This window comes from Neofelis nebulosa, chromosome 1 (assembly GCF_028018385.1).
Source record: "Neofelis nebulosa isolate mNeoNeb1 chromosome 1, mNeoNeb1.pri, whole genome shotgun sequence".
NCBI lineage: Eukaryota > Metazoa > Chordata > Mammalia > Carnivora > Felidae > Neofelis > Neofelis nebulosa.
Window position 1 is genome coordinate 120,160,133 of NC_080782.1, and position 19,999 is coordinate 120,180,131.

The 19,999-nt window shown below is 41.9% G+C and overlaps 1 protein-coding gene across 1 annotated transcript in view; it reads right to left on the reverse strand.

Moving 5' to 3' along the window:
- Positions 1-19,999, reverse strand: part of KCTD16 (potassium channel tetramerization domain containing 16) — a 274,596-nt gene that overhangs the window by 12,807 nt on the left and 241,790 nt on the right. The window lies entirely within an intron of this gene.

Consider the following 19,999-nt stretch of genomic DNA (forward strand, 5'->3'; position numbering starts at 1 on the left):
GTACAAGAGGGGAAGGGTCAGGGAGGGCTTCTTTTGTGGCAGCCCCCAGGTGAGTTCTGCACAGCCATCAACTCATGGGAGCCGTATGATAATTCTATGAGCTCAGTAGCCCACTCCTAGTTCCCATACAAGGAAACTGAGACAGACCCTGAGAATTTAAGAAACTTACCCTTGTTTGTACATTTTGCAAGTGGCAGAGCTGAGATTTGAATGTAAATTTCCCAAATACCATAACCAAAGCAATTAATCATTCTTCTTGAATTTGCTTGACTGTAAAAATTCCTGCGTTTCTTTAAAAAACAATGTTCAGGGTTTAACTTCTCTCTGCAGTCCTTGCTCACCTCTCCTCAGAAATATTTATCACTTTTTTCTCTGAATTATGGTTTTATTTTCTAAGTGCCTCTATTATTGCACATATCACATTTTGTTATAATTCTTTTTTACTTTATGCATTTCAGCTATTCACCATGAGCTCCCTAAAGTGGGCACAGCATAGTGTCTGTTGTTGTAACCCCAGCAAATAGCTCAGAGTACAGTGCACAAATTCAATAAAAGGCTGTATCCTAACAGTCACTTTTAAGTCCTGGATCTAGCCACACCTGAAGCTGGTACTGTCAGTAGGCTTTTAAGCTCTATGAACCATTGTATTATATTTAAGCCAATGTGAGTTCCTCTCTTCCTATTCCCCTCAGTCTTGACTCATAGCATTGCATTCAGCTGTTTGGAGACAGACTCATTTTTCAGATATGTGGTTGGTGACTCTCTGAACTAGAAAATCTACAGTTAGGGAACAAAGCAAGTTCCTAAACATAAGTCACTGCCCCCAGCCTTCTATGCTCCGAACAGTCTTCTTAGAGTCATGAACTTGATACTATCTACTCATCGTATATTATACGCTGGACATTTCATATAGCTCATTGCATTTAAGCCATAAAAAATAAAGGGAAATGAGTCCCCTTTATGATGCTAATATTGAGGACAAGGATAATGTAGTATCTTTATGTGTTTAAAAGGAGACCCAATTTTGATTTGTGCTACATCTTATTCTCATAAATAATGGATCATATTATAATAAGATCCCACTTTAGTGCCCTTTCTAATATGGTCAAGGTAGAGGAAACCTAAAAGGGAAAAAGAAACTATTTGCAAAGTTATGTCCTGTCTTCTTGTAAAAGGCCTGTCATCTACATATCTAAATAATTTAAGTATTTATAGACACTTATCTTAAACATTTTCCAGAGGGAGAAAAAAAAAAAAAAGAGTCCCTGTGAATCGCAACTCCCAACTCCACAATTATCTCTAAAGTATACCCACTCTTTCAGACCACTTTTTAAAATGTGACTGTAATCATTGTATTTATACACCCATTAAATGAAATGCAACAATCCAATTAGCCAAAAGGAATCACCACAGCAATAATGTTCTACTTCTCCTGGGCTATTACCAATAAATATCTTCCATGCAACAGGGAAAATGCTCAACATGTACCAGCTGGTGACTGAAAATATCAGCAAGAGAAAATGTTTTGTCTGCCAGCTCAGATTCTGAGGGTATCATTTCTCTCCTTCTGAAGGCAGAATCTGCCTCCACCTCTCCAAACCCAGCCATCCCTATACTAATATGACTTGATGGAGAAATGGCTCGAATGCACTGGGCCAAAAAAAAAGTAATCATATCAGGCCAGAGCTGATCCAGTTTGATCCTTTTTGAGAAAAGTGCAGAAACTGACCTAAATCTTAAGAAAAAGAAAGGAGAGGAAAGAAGAGACAGATAGAAGGGAGAAAAAGAAGAAATATATGCTGAGATATGCCTGCCCATTATCTCACAATGAAATGACAAAAAATTTTGGCCATAAACCCTGCTGAACAAGCAGAAGTGCAAGCCTGTCCTGTGCTCTTCTCCCTAAGAGTTACCTTCCCTACCACAAAGTAATTTCCTTCAGTGGACTTGGAGGGACACCCGGGCTTTCCTAAAAGTCAGTTTAGTAACACAAACACCATCATGGGACAGAGTGCTGTGTGTTTCTGCAGAAAAACGTACACAACACTCACTGCACGTCCAAGCCAGGAACCTGGGATAGATGCGGAATCCTCCCTAACCGCTGGGCTGATTGTGGATTCCAATGTCAGCTGGGATTCTCCAGCTTCCAGGCAAATAGAAATATTACTTTCCACCTCTTCCAGGCGCTATCACTATTAAAGGGAAATTGAACAACTTAATTTTAGTGGAGCCCATTATACTACCACGTGTTTCAATAGTTTATGAGAACATTTGAATGTTTTAACATTTTTGGCAAGATAATTCATAAGAAGGCTTCTGAAGTCTGTATATTAGGTCAGAATCAAGGAAGAGAATGGTATTAATCCAGCTGGAGATACTGTGTGAAGAGTCATCATGAAATGTGAAAGCTACTCAAATGTAAGAAGACAGACACCACTCTGTTTCTTTTTTCGGAAGCATTGTCTCTCTGATTACCCGCTTCACAAGAACTTAAACAGAGCAGAGGTTTTCAACCAGAAGAGAGAAGTGATGTGTGTGGGAGCTGGACACAGCCGCCCTTAAAGTCCCACTGACATGTGCTCAGCAGTCCTGGCAGACGTGGAAGGATCTGCAAAAGGTCAATCTTTCTGTAACTCAAGGTGTTCTAGGATCCCCTCAATTATAGCCAATTACGATCTCATAAATGCCTCGGTGCTTAAAATCATAACATACTTTTGCTCCCAATCTGCTGAGCTTTCTATAGAGGCTGGAACATTTCTCTCCATTTGAAGAGAAAATAGGTTACAACTGATTAGCCAGATACAGGGAGAAAACCATTTCATCCTAAGAAAAGTCTGATTTATTGATACTAAAAAAGCAAAAAAAAAAAATTGTTTTTCGAGGGGTTTATTAACTCTTTAATGGTCAAACAGCACAACCGCACTCTTTATTTTTAAATAAACCATTGCTGAATTTGTTGGATATTCTAACATTTGTGGTGCCCAGCACAGAATAGAGGTTTGGTAAAAAATGTTTGATGAATGAATGAATGAGCCCAAACATATATGCTGAATTGCATTAAGATCCTAACAGGGCACAGCTTGTAGGCTCCAGAATAAGCCCCACAATTTGTCAGTTTGGATAAATTACTTCACCTCTATGAGCCTCAATTCCCTCATGTAAAAAGTAAGACAAGGGGTACCTGTCTGGCTCAGTCAGTGAGCCAGAGTCAGCCAAGTGTCTGACTCTTCATTTCAGCTCAGGCCATGATCTCAGGGTGGTGAGATCCAGCCCTACATTGGGCTCCGTGTGGGCATGGAGCCTCCTTAAGATTCTCTCTTTCTCCCTCTCCCTTTACCCCTCTCCCATGCTCGTGCACGTGCTTGAGTGCTGCTTCTCTATATAAAAAAGTAAAATAAAATAAAATAAGGCCAATAATAGTATCTCCCTCAGAGAGGTTTTAGAAAAATGAGACAATTGGGGGCGCCTGGGTGGCTCAGTCGGTTAAGCGTCCGACTTAGGCTCGGGTCATGATCTCACGGTCTGTGAGTTCGAGCCCCGCGTCGGGCTCTGTGCTGACAGCTCAGAGCCTGGAGCCTGCTTCCGATTCTGTGTCTCCCTCTCTCTCTGCCCCTCCCCCATTCATGCTCTGTCTTTCCCTGTCTCAAAAATAAATAAACATTAAAAAAAATTAAAAAAAAAAAAAAAGAAAAATGAGACAATTAATGTGAAGGTGTTTCATGGCTGGCAGGCAGCACCAAGAAGTATTGCTTTCATCTGTACATAAGTGCTCTACTAAAAGCCAGATGCTAACCTACATAAACAAAACAAATCAGGAGCCTGTTAGATAAGATTAGTAGGTTCCCACCGATGGGCTATACAACCAGTTGTTAGGCCTGGCTGGAAAATCACGTGAGGAAGGACACAAATGCTGAGACTGGACTCATCAAGAAAATGTATAATGCCATTTAGTAATGTCTGTTGTTGGTGTGGGAGTGGACCGTGACCACAAGCACACAACACAGTACGTGATCAGGAAGACTTTTGGAAATAAGTTTCCTTTACCGTGCAGGGCTTAGAATTTCACAAATGGATGCATCTTCTGAGATAAAAATTGACTTGAAGACACATAAAATAAATTTAAACCCAGAGCTGGGAGTAATTTGTAGTTTGGATTAACTGGGGAGGAAGCAGGACCCTCAACTGGCCTAAGTCCTTAAAGCTCAAATCTTCCAACATTGTACAACTTGGAAATATTGAGGACCAATCAAGTGAACTGTACGACTGTACACGGCCCCTTTCGACTATAGCCCTAATGGCAGAAGTCCTTACTGATAAAGGAGGAATGAAAGAGGAAAGACTACAGAATATTTCTCCCCTATGAAAAATTCAAACCGAGCCACGTGAAACATGACTCAGCAAGCTCACAGAGTGCTTATGCATTTTTAAAAGAGGGAGCTCTGCAATCTACCCACACTTCAAATTCTCCACCTGCTAATGGCTGTGAGCACAATGCACATCATTTACAGCAACAGCTGGGAAAACTGCTTTCCCCTGTCTTCCCTGTCAATGATGTAGGAGCCTGCCAGTCTGGGAGCTAGGTGGCTAGATTTAATTTATTGAGGCTGCTGAAAGACTTTCTTGGTATCCTGGCTGAAAAGTCAATAATGGCCAAATTGATGTTTTCATAATTCTGCTAACCTTGGAAAAGATATTTCATAGTAGAGACTGGGAATAGGCAGGCTGTGCAAGCTTCTGAGAGGAATACATTTTCAAGCCTGGTGATCATCCTTTCTTGCTTCCTTTGCCACTCATGGACATTTGGCCTTGGACGGGCCCAGCTGGGGCTCCTCATTAAGGGGTGGCAAATTTGGGTAAGAGCAGACAGTTAAATCAGTCACAGGTCAGTCGGGGCCAGTCAAGAAAACGCACATGCCACCTGTAATCTTAATAGGGAGAACTGAATATAAGGAATCGGCTAAACAGGGATTGGAAGGATGAAAAAAGGTGAAGAAAGACAGCACTGAAGAGACAAATACAGTAACTGCAGGGGGGCAGCTACCATACTTAAGGGTAGGGAGACAGATGGAAGACGGAGTCATTAGAACCTGGAAGCTTGCAAGGGTCACTCTGTGGAGGTGGGACCCAGGCATCTGAGGAGGGCATGTGGCCTGCTGGTCCTGGTATGTCTGAAGGGCCTCGCTCTGCAGAGGACAGAACACAACAAAGTTGGGAACTGGGACCAACTGCTTCTGAGATAAATAAAATCTGTGTTAAACCTACAAGCAGCGAGCTGATAAGGAGTCCCTCCTCTGTTCACGACTAACAGCCTTCATCTGGCAACCCCTCTGGACAGCAAAGAACCCACCGGGAAGCCCACTGGGCAGATGCAAAATGAGGTGAGCTGAATCCCCAGCATCACACAGCAGAACGGGGAGGGGTGGGTTTGGGGCTCAGAGACAACAGCTTAATAAGAGCACACTGACCCTGCCACGGGGTGAAAAGAAAAGAAAGACACAGTTCCTGACCTGCTGGAACAGGTGCTCAAATGCAGGAGTCAAGAAATGAAAGGACAGAAACCAATCACCTCGGTTCCATGCCTGCCCTTCTGCCCTTTCTTATACCTGAGAGTTTTGTATTTGTTCTCCCTCTGCCACACTCACTTTTCTGATTTTCACCTGTTTTGTTCTTTTTTGTCCTCCAATGCTTGGCTGAGATGTCGCTTTCTCAGAGCAGCCTCACCTCTATCCCCCAACCAGATGGAAGCCAGTCCCCAGCCTCTAGACCGCTTCTTCTGCACCACCACAATGTGTAATTATGGACGTGCTTCTACATTTATTTGTTTAACGTCTGCTTCCCACACCCGACTGTAAGGCCTGTGTTTGTTCCCTTCTGCGTTTTAATGCACACTCCAGGCCACATACAGACTAGTGTTTCAGGGCACATAGTAGTAGAGGCCCAGGAAACATCAGCATGATAAATGAATGGGAGAGGAAATGGATGGGGTGTATAGAAATTTAAATTTTTCGTTCAGAGTGTATGATAGAGACAGTAAACCCTACACACACACACACACACACACACACGCACGTTCACACACAGGAACGAAAAATTTGACATGCAAATGTAATTAAATTGGAAAATAATGGGGCACCTGGGTGGCTCAGTCGGTTGAACATCCGACTTCAGCCTAGGTCATGATCTTGTGGTCCATGGGTTCGAGCCCTGCATCGGGCTCTGTGCTGACAGCTCAGAACCTGGAGCCTGCTTCAGATTCTTTGTCTTCCTCTCTCTGCCCCTCCCCCACTCACGCTCTGTCTCTCTCTCAAAAACAAACATTGAAAAAAAATTAAAATGGAAAATATTTAGGCATATCACTAGATGTGCACGATATGCACGATATGCATTGACAACAGTGTGCTGACCAGTAGAGATAATGGCAAGATCCATAGGCATACCCAGAATTGAATAATGCATGTACGTACGTGTGTGTGTGTATATGTATGTGTGTATATATGTGTGTGTGTATATATATATGTGTGTGTGTGTGTGTGTGTGTGTGTGTGTGTGTATACATATATATATGTAATTTTTTAAATGACCATCATTCAATCATCTATTGATGTAAAAAACCCTTGGGGGTGTGTGGATGGCTTGCTTGGTTGAGTGTATGCTCTTGATTTCAGCTCAGGTCATGATCCCAGAGTCGTGAGATCAAGCCCTGTGTTGGGCTCCATGTTGACCCCAGCTCATGCTCTGTGATCTAAGGAGATATATATATATATATATATATATATATATATATATATATAATGTCTATATATATATATATATATATAATGTCTATATATATATATGTATATATATATAATGTCTATATATATATATATATATATAATGTCTATATATATATATATATAATGTCTATATATATATATATATATATAATGTCTATATATATATATATATATAATGTCTATATATATATATATATATATAATGTCTATATATATATATATATATATATATATAGACATTACACAACTTCAGTAAAAATTAACTTTCCTAACCATTCAACCATGGTCTCTATTCATATTATTTTCCAGTTTGGTAATGCTCAGACCTATCCTCCTACCTCAGAATTCTCACCTGTGGGATTTCTCTTTCAATAAAACAATGTGATGGTTTGCATAAAGCAGGAAATGCTGAATTCAGACTTCCAGGCCTACCACCTTGCTCTCTGAATTTTCCTGGATGATTCATTTATTTCCAGGGGCTTTTTACCCTTTTCCAGGTTCTCCTTGCCCTTTTCTTGCTTTCTTCCTCCTTACTGTATTTCTTCCTCTTGGTCTCAGCATTTCTCAGTTAAGATCATTATGAGTTACTCCTGCCTCAAAAGTCCTCATTTCTCTGTTTCAGAGGTAAGTCTTGTGGCCCATCCCGATCCCTTTTCCTACCCAGTCCTCTTCAGCGTGGCTGCTCCATTTTACATTTTTCTTCACCCATTTTTCATAAGCTTGAACTATTCCCCCCAACAATAATGCCCACTATAACTCCTCTCATCCAATACCTAATGGTCTTTTGTCTCTTAGAAGGAAATGTATATGTAATGATGATAGGGTTTATTTGTTCTCTTTTTCCAGTAGAAACACCCTTTTTCTCCCTTTCAAGAACTGCCTCTTCCTGACCCCATACTGTCCTCAAGCGACTGTCACGCATGCTGCCGTGCCTAGCCACGAGGAGAGGACACTGGACCCCTATCTGAACCTCCCATCTCCCAATCGTGTGACCCCAGTTGTGTGAATCAGTCTTCACTGAACCTGTTCTGCTGTAGCTTATGGGTAAAATATGTTCTAGTGTGCGATATCACCAGGCTAGAGGGATGTGAGTTCACTGGCCATCTTTCCCACCAGTTGAAGAGGACATTCATGTGGAAAGAAGCCAACCAACACAGGAAAAGCTGAGAATACTCAAGAGACAGAACCCTACATCTAGCAGTGTCTCAAGCTGGCCCCATTCCTAGGCTTACAATTTCATAAGCCAGGCATTTTCTTTGCTTAATCTCATGAGAGTTAGTTTTCTGTCCAGTAGAGAAGTAATCTTTTTTTTTTTTCCTAATGTTTATTTATTTTTGAGAGAGAGAGACAGAGCATGAGCAGGGGGAGGGACAGAGAGAGAATGAGACACAGAATCCAAAGCAGGCTCCAGGCTCTGAGCTGTCAGCACAGAGCCCGATGTGGGGCTCAAAGCCACGAACTAACCAACTGAGCCACTCAGGTGCCCCCAGTAGGGAAGGAGTCTTGAACACTGCATTACTTTCGTATGAACACTCAAGGCCTGCCTGATTTACCTCTGTCATCCTTGTGTCACTCCAGCACTAATGTGACCAGTTCTCTAGGGGCAACTGCTCTTACTTGGCTAAACTATTCCATAGGTAACTTGTTTCTTTTATGGAATGGTGCCTCTTCACTATATGAGTTCCAATGAAGTTGGCTAACACTCTCAGACGTACTAAGGCTCTCTTGCCACCTGTTATACACAATTATTCTGATAGTGGATAATAGCTGTATCTCCAAAACCAGAAACTTAGCATAACAGATATAATTTATTGAGAGCCCCCTATGTGCCTATTATTGTGTTCAGTACTTTATAAAATCTTCACAATGCTCTCTTAGGTGGATGTTATTCTTTCCTTTTTGTGGAAGAGGAAATTATAGCTCAAAGTGGTTAATTATCTGATCAAGTTACCCCAGCCATCCCACATGCTGTCCACGAGCCCCACTGACATCTCTGAATTCATCAATGGCAGCTTGGAGGTGGCAGACACTGACCCAAGCCTCCCCGCTCTACAATACAGCTCTCATCTATGACTATGAGGGGGATGGTTCTGTGGCAGGGATGCTGAGCTCCAGCCCAGGTGACAAGGGACTGCGGCCCCTGTGTCACCCTGCTGGCAGAACTGTACAGGTCCCCATGAGGGTCAGAGCAAAGGCCAGGGAATGAGGGCTTTCCGATGTGATTCTGTGCCCACCTTGCTGAGGGCACAACCACTCAGACACAGAGGGCAGATGTCCTTCCCAGGACAGGTAGCCTGATCTCGCAGGCCTGCAATGGTGGCTGTGAGGCCCAGCTGACCTCTGCAGAGGTGGCCAGACGGCACTGGGCCCTGTCCCTGAGACAGGCAGCCTGCTTCTGTATTCCAGGGCCCAGAGCCTGGAATTGCCCCTCCCACCCCAGAACCAGACAACCCTCCTGTCAGTCACCTCCACTCCCAGCTGCCTGCCACTCATACGGACTGCATCTTTGTGTGAAAGGAAGCAACCCTCCCACCCCTGAATTAAAAATATGCTCTTCTAGGGGCACCTGGGTGGCTCAGTCAGTTAAGGGTCTGGCTCAGGTCATAATGTCACTTTGTGATCTCTCGGTTTGTGAGTTCCAGCCCCTCATCAGGCTCACTCAAAGCATAGAGCCCACTTTGAATCCTCTGTCACCCTCTCTTTCTGCCCCTCTCCCACTAGTGCTCACTCTCTCTCTCTCTCTCAAGAATAAACATTTTAAAAAAACCCAGAGGCACCTGGGTGGCTTAGTTAGTTGAGCATCTGACTTTGGCTCAGGTCACGATCTCACAGTCTGTGGAGTCAAGCCCTGTGTGGGGCTCTGTGCCGACAGCTCAGAGCCTGAAGCCTACTTCAGATTCTTTGCCTCCACCTCTGTCCCTCCCCTGCTCGTACTCTGTCTCTCCCTTTCTCTCTCTCTCAAAAATAAATAAAAAATAAAGAAAAAGTGCTCTTCTCTCAAAAAAATTAATCACTTGTAACTTTTAACTAATTTGGCAAGTGGCAAACTAAGAATTCAGATCCAGATCTCTCTTATACAAAGCCTCTGCTCTTTTTGTTGGACACAATATTCAGTGTCACGGAAGTTTTCTACCAGAGATATTAAAAAGTGGAGTAAGCCCAAAGGGTCCAAGTGTTGACTTTAAGTCATGGTAGTCCCAGTGACTCCAGCACTTCAGTAACTTTTAGAAGTAACCGACTCACTGAGCAACTTGAGAATCTGTAGGACTTTTATCATTACACTTATATAAGAAATGCTAGTTCTGCCTCCCGAGCTGACAGGAAAGAACTGAAGATGACTAAACGAGGGATGAAGTGTTACGGGCACTCCTCCTGCTGTGTGGGCACGCCAGCTCCACCCGCCATGCTTCAGCTCCAACACAGGTGCCGTGCTAGCAACCTGCAGTCCTTGAAGTACTCACTTAGCACAGGAAAAAAAGCCTCTTGCCACTTAACGAAGATAGAATGCTTACTAATACTGCTCCATGGATTTTCAACAACCAACCGATATGTGATACCTCCTCAAAGGCAGAAAAAATCAAAACATGACCATCTATGGTTTAGTGGCAAATGCAAACCTAAACTTGGAGTGATCCTCCTGGTAGAAGGGGAAAAAAATAAAGGGCAAATTAAGCCAGAAACGTTCTTTAAGGGCTAGAGAACCCTGTGCATTTTATGAGAATCACAGATTCAATAAAAGAGTGCCTTAAACATTTGTAAGTCACCTTAAAACTACTCTGAAGGGAGTTGGGTTAACCATGAGAAGCACAGCCGGCCATGAGGCGGCCCACCTGGACCACGGTGCCGAGCTCCCTGTGGGAAGACCCACGCAGAAGCTAAAGAAAGGACCTTTGAGGCCTCTGAGCATCCTTGTTTTATAATGAGGAGAAAGAAAGGGGCCTAACAGTAAGTGTCAGAGCCAAACTCCAAGCCTGGAGCCCTGTCTGGGACGTTGCCAGAGACACAGCTAGGAAGATGTGCAGCTCTGTGGGCAAAATGAAAGCCAGCTGGAGAGGGGCTCACGTCTGGACAGTCTTTCATCTGCGATGGGGAAATTCACAGGGAGAGTCCACTGCCGAGTCCAGTCAAGGTAAGCAAAACACAGAAGGGTCTGGAGAGAGCAGATTCCTGCCATATGTTCACATGCCTAACGGTGAGAGAAAGAGACAAAGAGAGAGAAGGAGGCAGCATCAGTGGTACCTCTACCTGATGATAATGCTGACCTCTGTTTGCACCCACCCTGAGCCACACACAGGGCACTTCACCTGCACCATCTCATCGAATCATTACAACCAGTGAAGAGAGATGAGGAATTGCCATTCCTACCTCCTGGATAAGAGGCTCAGGGGGACCAAATCTCCTGGCTCCTAGGGAGACTCACATTCCATCAGAGGAATTCGCTTAGAATCAACTCTCAAAGGCCTTATTTCGAAGTGCATGTACCCACAGTGTAAGAATAAGTATGACACATCAGTGTGCCTCAGTTTATCACAATGCTTGGGCTCAGCGGAGGAGGCCTAGGAATTCACAAATGGCATTAATGAAAAATAAGAATGTCCCACATGTCATGTGCAATGCTAAGTGCTTTATGCACATTTTATTCTAACAACACTCTAAGGCAGGGTTTCCCACTACTGACATTGGGCTCAATAATTCCTTGCCATGGGGGCTGCCCTGTGCACTGTAGGATGTGTATCAGCAGGCCGTTCCTGGTCTCTATGACCACCCTCTCCTCCCTTCTTCAGTCAAGGCAACTAAAAACGTCTCTGGGTATTGCCAAACATCCTCTGGGGGGCAAAATCACCTCCAGTTAAGAACCACTGTCCTGAGGTAAATAAACACTGTTCCTATTTTATGATAAGGAAACTGAATTCCACAAAATTTGACTAATTTGCCCATGAATCATACAGCTAAAAAGGCGAAACCAGGATTAGATTTTTGGTCGATCTGACTCCAAGACTGTTCCACTTGTTCCACTGTTATGCTGTGGTGCTCCTGAGAAATGCTGCCTTTCTGAAAAACAAATCTTCCATTCACAGGAAGTTCCAAAAGAAGCTGAGTAAAAGGAAATGAAGAAAACTGACTTGCCTTTTCACTTTTCATAAAATGCAAAGAACACCTCATCTTTGCCAGGTTATCTTCAGATACTAGAATACAAAGATGTGCAGAATTTAGCAGCTCTGCCTGAACGTGTTATCTCTGCTACATGGTCACTGATTCATTACTGTTCTTTTATTTAGGGTTTCAAACTAGGACAATGGAGGCTCTGCCCAAAGACTTTTCCCACCTGGCCACAGCCTATATTCACAATCACCTCATGATAATAAACGACATCAGATGGAGTGGTTACTATATTCCAAGCATTGCTCTGCCCTTTCCTTGCAGGATCTCATCTGAGATCTAAAACATCCTTCTGAGGGTTGATGGGGGGGGTTGGAGGGAGGGGAGGGTGGGTGATGGGTAAGTTGGAGGGCACCTGTTGGGATGAACACTGGGTGTTGTATGGAAACCAATTTGACAATAAATTTCATATTAAAAAAAATAAGAAAAAAATAAAAGGTCTCTGCTTAACAGAAGACCATGGGGGAGGGGAAGGGGAAAAAAAAAGTTAGGGAGGGAGCCAAACCATAAGAGACTCTTAAAAACTGATAATAATAAACTGAGGGTTGATGGGGGGTGGGAGGGAGGGGAGGGTGGGTGATGGGCATTGAGAAGGGCACCTGTTGGGATCAGCACTGGGTGTTGTATGGAAACCAACTGGACAATCAATTTCATATTAAAATTAATTAATTACAAATAAAGAAATAAAACATCCTTCTGAGGTAGGGTCAGCTGTGACTTGCATTTTGCCAAAGAGCTAACTGAGGCCCCATAGCTGACCCAAAGTCTCTAAGAGGCAAGCTGTGATGCAGGCCTGGGTGGTCCGGCCCCAGCATTTCCATTACAAGTCAGGCAATAACTAAAGCCTTGTGGTTCAGAACTTGGGCTGTGGAATCAGAGAAACAGGAACGGAGCACAACTCAGCTGGTGACCTGCAGCTTCCTCACCTGAGCATGTTAGAAACAACAACACTTCTCTGGTGGGAGCGCAAGAATTAAGTGGTATTTGTCTGCAGCATGACTAGGGTCCTAGAATATATTTGATGCCATCGAACAATGGGTTTTTTTAAAGATAACTGATCACTTTGACACCCTAACTGGCAATGTTTGTGTTAGTTACAGTTGTGAAAAATTTAAAAGGCAATTTCAATAATGATAACTTGACAGGTAATTTCTTGTTTCTTCTGCTTTTCTTCATCTTCATGTTACTTAACCCAGATCTCTACTTTCCATTCTCATTATGGGCTGTTTACCAAAAAACTAATCCCAATGCATAGACTGATAATATTTAGGAAAACATTGCTTAAGAACAAATACATTACTAGATAAGTTCTCTTCCTCCTGGCTCTGGTGTGACTGCAGTGACTCTAGGGCAAAAGAATTTCTGAAAGGGGGTAAATTGTGTACCGTGATGACAGTTCAGAGTTACACCTTTATATATAATTTTCCCATTTGTCTTAAGTCATAGTTATTACACACAAATGCACAACCTCATAAAATTGCCCAACTCACTCTTCCCTGATACGGAGAAATACCCTTAAGTCATGGAGCACACCAGGGTTAATTCATATAAAACAGTCTTTAAAGTGTTTTGACAGATATATCCAATATAAGTGAAAGCAGAGGGGTACTGCCAACATAAATAAGCACTGACAATTTCCACATAGTAGGGCATGGAAAATAAATGTCTCTCTGATTACCCTGGGGAAGTTACACTGAGAGAGATCCAAATTCTATATTGCTTGGTCTGTGGTTGTTAAATATATTATCTTCTCTTAATTGATGATTAGATCCCTAGTAACACATTCTTTTTTTTTTTTAAGTTTATTTATTTATTTTGAGAGAGAGAGAGAGAGAGAGAGAGAGAGAGAGAGAGAGAGAGAGAACAAGCAGGGCAGAGGCAGAGAGAAAATCCCAAGCAGGCTCTGCACTTTCAGGTCAGAGCCTGACGTGGGGCTTGAACTCATGAACGGTGAGATCATGACCTGAGTTGAAAGCAAGAGTTAGATGCTTAAATTACTGAGCCACCCAGGTGCCTGTCCCCCTAGTAACACACTCTTAATTGTTAATATTTGGAAAATAGCTAGAAAATAACTGTTTAAAAAGAGAACCAAAAAATATGAGTCCAATTTCATTTTTCTGCATGTGCTTATCTACTTTTCCTAGTACCATTTATCGAAGAAATGATCCTTTCCTCATTGAGTACTCTTGGCTCCCTTGTCAAATGTTAGTTGACCATATATGTGAGGGTTTTTTTCTGGGCTCTTGATTCTGTTCCATTGAACTATGGGTCTGTTTTTATGCCAGTACCATATTGTTTTGATTTCTATTGCTTTGTAATATAGTTTGAAATCAGAAAGCCCCAGAAAGCTTTATTTTTCTTTCTCAGAACTGCTTTGGCTATTCAGAGTCTTATGTGACTTCATACAAATTTAAGGATTTTTCTTTATTTTTTTAAATTTTAATTTCTGTTTATTTATTTTTTAAGTAAACTCTACACCCAGCATGGGGCTCAAACTCATGACCCCAAGATCAAGAGTCACATGTTCCACCAACTGAGCCAGCCAGGTAAACCTGGATTTTTCTTTCTATTTCTCTGCAAAATGTGATTGGAATTTTGATAAGGATTGCATTAGCTCAAAGTGGATTAAAGACTCAAACAAACTCTGAAACCATAAAACCCCAAAAAGAAAACATAGGGGAAAAATGCCCTGACCACTGGTCCTGGTAATGTTTTTAAAAAAAATTTTTTTTAACATTTATTTATTTTAGAGAGACAGAGAATGAGCAGGGGAGGGAACAGAGAGAGAGGGAGACACAGAATCCAAAGCAGGTTCCAGGCTCCAAGCTGTCAGCACAGAGCCTAACGCAGGGCTCGAACCCATGAATTGCGAGATCATGACCTGAGCCAAAGTCAGTTGCTTAACTGACTGAGCCACCCAGGTGCCCCATGGTAATGATTTTTTTAATAGGACACCAAAATTACAAACAGCAAAAGAAAGCAAAAATCAGCAAGTGGGACTCTATCACACTAAGAAGCTTCTATGCAGTAAAAGAAACAACCAACTAAATGAAAAGGCAACCTATGGAATGAGAGAAAGCATTTGCAAATCGTGTATTTGACAAGGGATTAATACCCAACATATATAAAGAACTCATATAACTCAATAGCAAAACAAACAAGCAAACAAACAAAAACAAACAAAAAAAAACCTGATTAAAAAAACAGGCAGAGGAACTAAACAGACATTTTTCCAAATAAGGCACACAAAAGGCCAACAGGTACCTGAAAAGTTTCCAGGATGAGGAAAAGGTTGGGGGTTGGGGGTTGGGGGTTGGCGGTTGTGGGGGGAGGATAAAGACAGACGCTATTTCAAATTCCACCCCCCTTCCTCATATTTCTCATCTCTTTCCATGAAGACATCTTTGTTTCCATAATTCTATGTGACATGCTTGCATCTATACAGTTGTATAGAGAAGCATGGTGTAAAACAGAAAACGGACCTCAACAATATGAATATAAGATATCTTATATTTTCTATAAGACATTCAGTTTTACTCTTATGTTAATCTTGTCTTTCATTTAACTATTATGACCTCCTGGAAAGTAAGTGTCCATTTGAAAGTTCATTTCTGGCTGAAAGTTATATTCATTCCACTCTGACAATGACTTGAGAAGAGTCCTGACTTAGCACGAGATAAGAAATTATGAAACCTAGTATTTGTACAATACTTAATAGATTATAGAACCATTTCCATTCACTATACCTCATTTGATTCTCTCACATTTATTCACTTGGCACTCAACTAATATTTGGTGGCTCTCTGCTAAACACTGTCTAGGCCATGGGTTCACAGCTAGCCACAGGGATTTACATAATAACACTAAACAATTAAAAGATAATAAAATTTCAGATAGTGTAGAGGGCTGCAAAGAAAATAAGACAGGATAATATGATGGGGTGACTTAGGGTGAGAAGGTTGTAATCAACAGATGGAGTGATCAGATGGCATCTCCAGAAAAAGTGACATTTGAGTGGGGACCCAATGTCCAAAAGAAGGTAGCCTGTGAAGATCTTGTAGAAGTGATTACAGGCAAAAGGAACATCAAGTGCAAAGGTCCTGAGGTAGGAATAGGAGAGCATATGCAAGGAGCAAAAAAGAGAGCCTGCATGGCTTGAATGCGGTGACAGAGAAGGAAGTGTAGAAAATGAGGTCAGAGAGACAGAAAGGGGCCAAACTGAGTAGGACCTCAAAGGATACAATCAGGAGTTAGGGTTTTATACCAGGGCATTAGGGAGGAAGGTGTTCACAGAGGAATTACATGACTTTCAGTTGTGTTTACAACAAGCTTACTCTTGCTGCAGAGTAAGCTAGAGCATGGATTATGAGTGAGCAAGAAGAGAGGTAGGGAAATCAGTTAGAAGGCTACTCCAGAGCCCAGGCAACTGATAACAGTGACTTGTAAGAGTAGAGATGGAGAGCAGGGACTCGAAGAGATACATTTCCTTAGTCTCACTTTACAGATGAGGAAAGTGAGGCTCAGGAAAGCAAATGATTTGTCAAAGCTGGGTAGGAGAGTAGAGAATTTTTCTGTTTAGAAGTACAGTTATTCCCCCTCAGGTCATGGTTGTGTCAGTGGTTAAGGCATCTGAATACACTGATTATTAAAATCTTCCACAAGCAATCCGTTTTTGAGAAAAGATGTTTTCACTGTATCTAGCCCTATCCTATACATCAGAACACTTACTTAGTCAGTCCTTTAGCTGATCTGCACCTGCTGGGGTTACGTGACTGACTTCACAAACTGGGAGCCTGGCGTTTAATTCTACAATCAGGAATCATTACATTGTTTGTAAACAATGACAGACTATGATAAATATGCATCCTGGTTAATTACTTCCTTCCCACTTGCTGTCTTTACTTTCTCATTTCCATCATCTTGTCACATCTTAGTACCTGATTGTGCGTTCCCCACAACAGGCAGAGGGAAAATAGCTGCCAACATATTGAAATGCACGAAGACACCCCTGCATCCTTTGGGTTCTCAGAAACAGGAGCCAAACCTGAAGGTCAGAACCAGTGAAAACTAACAGATTTCAGTATGTTCAATGAAATCTTTACATTATTCTTTGGTTTGCACATTAGGTTTTATTTCAAGAAACAGAGTTCCTACTAGATTTCCATTACAGCCCAGCCCATGAGGCTGGATTATGAAACAAACAGTAACCCAAATTGCATTAGGGTATAAGACACTTGGGTTCTTTCTTTTTTTAACAGCAGGACCAAGGAGTAGTTAGTAAACATTTTAGGACAGGGTTCTTTTATCTACAGAAGAACAGCCTCTGCAGCAGAATTCTTGGAACAGAGAGAGCAGTCTCCATATGGTATATTAAATACCAACAATTCACATATGGTACAGTATAGGTGCTGTGTAAATCAAGCAGCAGTATAAGAGAAAGGCAGTTTCACGTGGCAGTGAAGAACTTGGGCTGTGACGTCAGACAAATCTCAGTATGAATCACACTGCTACTTATAACTTGTGTGACTTGTGCAAGGTGCCAAACCTCAGTCTGCTCACCTGTAACATGGGGGCAATCACAGTACCTGCCCCATGGTGTTGTGAAGTAAATGCAAAGTGTATTTACATGGCTCCTGAACTAAACACATTTGTCATTGTTGTTATCAGTTATTATTAGTACAAATAATACATTAGTAATATAGATTGTTACTAATTATAAGTAATTGGTAATTACCAATCTATCATCACTAATCATTATGGATTATTCCTTAATCTGTTTCTTTCATGTAAAGGGAATGAATCGTACATATGAATTATATGTACAATAGGAGCTTTCTTTCCCCATCAATGGGGTTGACCCTTGACCCTGTCCTACTCTACCGAACAGAAGTCCATCTGAATGAACCCATGGGTGAACAGAAAGCTGGCCTACATTTTAGGATACAGTGAAGACCTTGCGTAAAGGTACCTCTGTTACAAGGGCGGATGGCGTACTGCACCAGCCACAGTGTGAGATTCTTGTTCTAGGTACTTATCTGGTACCAACAAGTTACATGGCTTTGGCCATATTCCTAAAACCCCTATATTTTTCTCATTATTAATTTTGATAATATTACTACCCCACTTAAAACCTGCTAGGTTCCATCAAATGAGAATATGCATGAATATATTTTGTAAAATTATAATAATATCACAACATATAAATTTGAGGTAGAATTTGTATCTTTGGTATTATTATCATTCTCAATGTCAGTCTTTAGTTTGGTCTCACCCAGTGGATTATTCTCCTGTGCATGACCGAGGAGATTCTTTTTTTAATTTTATTTATTTATTTTTATTTTTTTAATTAATTTATTTTTTTAATATATGAAATTTATTGTCAAATTGGTTTCCATACAACACCCAGTGCTCATCCCAAAAGGTGCCCTCCTCAATACCCATCACCTACCCTCCCCTCCCTCCACCCCCCATCAACCCTCAGTTTGTTCTCAGTTTTTTTTTTTTTGTTTTTTTTTATTTCTGAGACAGAGAGAGACAGAGCATGAGCAGGGGAGGGGCAGAGAGAGAGGGAGACACAGAATCGGAAGCAGGCTTCAGGCTCTGAGCTGTCAGCACAGAGCCTGACGCGGGGCTCGAACTCACGTACCATGAGATCATGTCCTGAGCTGAAGTCGGACGCTCAACCGACTGAGCCACCCAGGCGCCCCTGTTCTCAGTTTTTAAGAGTCTCTTATGCTTTGGCTCTCTCCCCTTCTAACCTCTTTTTTTTTCCTTCCCCTCTCCCATGGGTTTCTGTTAAGTTTCTCAGGATCCACATAAGAGTGAAAACATATGGTATCTGTCTTTCTCTGACAGAGGAGATTCTTGACCTGATATTGGAGTCTCTTCTTAATCTAGTCTCCTTCCTTGCCCATATTTACTCTTTAGTGTTTGTACATTAGGTTTCTTGCCTCACTGATGACTCAGATTGCCTTTCCTGCCTAGAAAACCTTGCCTGTGCCCTCTTCCATTTGCCTGGATAACTCATCTGAAGAGTCAGCTTAGTTGTACGTTCTCCAGAAAGTCTTCTCATTTCCACCATATCCAACCACCACGGCCCTAGAGGTCAAGGTAAGGACCCTTCTTATGCCCCTCCCCCAATCTCTCTTGCACCCACACCACTGTATTGTACTCTGTCAGGAGATCCTCCATCAAACTCTAGGACCCTCACCAGCAGGGACCATGCTTGTTCATCTTCTATGCCCACAGGAGAGCAAAGGGCTTACAAGGGCCACCCCGCTCTAGTCACATGAGTGAGCACAAGTTTCACAAGTAAATGAAACACTTTTTAATCGATGAGGCTGACCACAGATTCATTAAATATTCACTACACTTAAATACACACAGTCCAGTGATTATCACCTTTCCAAGTCCACATATCACGTGAGCACAGCTTCATGTGTTTCCTCAACGATGTTACTTGGAGATTCAACTTCACTGTTCATCTATAGCTTTGTGCATATTTTGCTCAGAAAATTTCTCTATTCTCCTTCTCTCAGATCTTTAGAGACCACTTATGAATAAAAACAGTTTGTACAGCATAAGGTGTAAGAGAATGTTGAGGGAAAGACAATTTTAAAGAGCCGATCTTTTCAAATATTCATCTTTACAGCCATTGCAAGAGGTTGATTTTCTTGTTTGTTTTTACATCAACCAGGAAAAAAGAGACGTGGTGTAGTCTCAGAGATACTGTTGCCAACATCAATTCAAAAGCCTAGATCTACCCAACTAAAAATGAATCAGTCAAAAATACATTCCTCAGTTAAATGAAATCATTGAATCATGCATTAAGGAAAATGAAGAGTAACCTGAGACGATGGCAATTTACCTTCCTCAATGGAATGAAAAATGGGCAGAAGTCTGATATTGAAATTTCACTGGAATATACCCCTAATGTATAATGTATAATGTGTGTGTGTGTGTGTGTGTGTGTGTGTGTGTGTGCGCGTGCATGCATGTGTGTGCGTAGGGAGGGGGGATGAATGGAGAAGAACAAAGTGACAGAGCAAGTCAGAGAGAGGAAA